Source organism: Haemaphysalis longicornis, unplaced genomic scaffold (assembly GCF_048455015.1).
Source record: "Haemaphysalis longicornis isolate Haplotype H1 unplaced genomic scaffold, Haemaphysalis longicornis Haplotype H1 scaffold_5, whole genome shotgun sequence".
Lineage (NCBI taxonomy): Eukaryota > Metazoa > Arthropoda > Arachnida > Ixodida > Ixodidae > Haemaphysalis > Haemaphysalis longicornis.
In genome coordinates this window covers 136,664,415-136,666,700 of record NW_027526385.1, presented here as the reverse complement: position 1 = coordinate 136,666,700, position 2,286 = coordinate 136,664,415, and the positions used below count along the sequence as shown (strand labels likewise).

The window sequence follows — 2,286 nt, the reverse complement described above, 5'->3', positions numbered from 1 at the left end:
TCAAAAACATTCGTATGTGCAGCAATGCCACCTTCCGCTGACCAGCCGAGCAGCGACCCGGCACCAGCACCTCCGTGCGACGCCGTGACCGGTGGCGGCCGCATCGCTAGCTGCTGCCTGCGCGCATCGCAAGCCGCTGCACAGAGCTTGTTGCCGCCTGTCCGAATGTAAAAACAAAGTTCCACATTCGAGGATGGCAATGATGATGGTGTGTTGAAAAATTGTGCTAGGAATTGTGACTAGCGCTGGTAGTGAAAGCGGCGAACCAATATCTGCGCAACTTCCCCGCACCCGAGAAACAGAATTCGGCCATGAGTCGTCGGGGCAGAACCCCTTTCTGAAGCTCGCCGCGAGCGAACTTTTAGCGTTTATACTTCCCTCCGGCTCTCCTATTGTAAGAAAAGATTGTGTGAGCCCTCCATTCACAAGTGCACCTTCTGGCCCGTATCTGAACGGGAACAGAACGAGATCTTCAGGCCGAGCGGCCACCGCAGCGCCGGCACTTCCGAATATGACGTCATCTGCTGCCGGCCAATCGTGAAAGGCAGCCACGGCTCTGACAGCGCCGCCCGGCAGGGGCCGTTTATTTTGACAAAAAAAGATGGTTTGGATGTATTTACACATAAAATAAACATGTTTTTTGAATTCAGCGTCAAGAAAACCATAATGAAACGCCACCAAAAAATGTTTTTGAAAATCCCTTCAATAGCCTTTTAAGATGGTTGAACTCTGGTCGACCGCTCCCGACAAGTCGTAGACGCTCGAGTCATGGCACGGGGGTTAAGAAGAAGGTCTCCTTCACCCCGAGCAGTCGGAGTGGCGCTGGCTACCACCGCCAAGCACAGAAAAAAATTACCTTGAGATAAATACCCAAGAAAGTGGAGGAGAAAATAGCCCCGCCGGTAGCTTAGCGGTCATCGCACCAGACGCGTATTCTGGAGGTCGTGGGTTCGTATCCCACCCGGCGGGCATTTTTTCTCCACTCTGTTTCTTTAAAAAAATACCTCTGGCCTATACATTTTCCCTTGGTTTCCTTGGCTTTCTTGACTGCCTGCCCCTATTTCTGTCTTCATTCAACGAGCCCCTCACTTCCCATTCTAATTCGCTATATATTGTGGTACCGGGGTCCTAGCGGCCGGCTGCGGCTCACAAGAAAGACACCGAGTCCCAGAAAACCACACCTTTATTCAGGTCCGAGCCCGTCTTCGCACGTCCGATTTCCCCGAAGCCCAGGCACGCACTGCCCCCGTCCCTGGTCTCGTTTCCCCTTCCACACGCTGCGCGTTCCCCGAACTGCCTCTTTCTCGTCCTTTTCTACGCACAGTTACCACAATATTGTTACGAAGATAGAAGAGGGAACACAATGTATTCATGCTATTCCAGTATTTACTGTAGACAACACAGTAAGCCGGAATCTGACGTGATCCTCGTCTTCCATCACGAGCCCAAAAACGTCCCTCGTCGTCGTCGTCGTCATTCACGACACCGACTGGTAACATAACCCCCCGGGACGAGGCGCCGTGCCGGCGCACTTTATAGAGCTGTTAGGCAGGGGCAAACATATTACTTTAGCCGGACAACATGCACAATGTCTGTTGGAGGATGGGCAGGCGAGGACTGGAGCGTGGATATCTCGTAAGTCCGATCAGTGACTTGGCGCACGACTTGATAAGGGCCAGAGTAGCGGGGAAAGAGCTTTGCGGAGAGGCCCACACGACGCGTAGGTGCCTTCAGAAGCACAAGGGTACCTCGATGAAATTTGGCTGTGGAACGGTGCTTATCGTAGCGAAGCTTGCTGGAAGCCTGGGATGTCGTAAGACGGGTGCGTGCAATTTGGCGAACCGCGTCGGCCTTGGCGATGACATCGTGGGCATATTCAGTGGGGCTTGCCGCCGAGGGAATGGGGAATACCCCGCAGTGTGGTGGCAAGGGAAATTGTACGCGAAGGTCACGTACGGCAGAGCAACGTCCCAATCACGGTGGCCGGGGGAGACGTACATAGATAGCATGTTGGTCAGGGTTTGATTGAGTCGCTCCGTTAAGCCATTTGTTTGAGGATGGTAAGCGGTTGCCAATTTATGTTTAGTCGAGCACGAGCGGAGAATGTCAGCGATCACTTTGGAGAGGAAGTAGCGGCCACGATCAGTAAGCAGCTACTTAGGGGCTCCGTGGACGAGAATGACGTCGTTGAGCAGAAAGTCGGCGATGTCGGTGGCGCAGCTGGTAGGAAGAGCACGGGTGATGGCATACCGGGTCGCATAATCAGTGGCCACCGCAACCCACTTG

The 2,286-nt window shown here is 53.6% G+C and overlaps 1 non-coding gene across 1 annotated transcript; it reads left to right on the top strand.

Moving 5' to 3' along the window:
• Window positions 1-896: 896 nt before the first annotated feature.
• On the top strand, window positions 897-969 carry Trnat-cgu (transfer RNA threonine (anticodon CGU)). Its single transcript has one exon. It is a non-coding gene; the product is annotated as a tRNA-Thr (tRNA).
• Window positions 970-2,286: the final 1,317 nt, after the last annotated feature.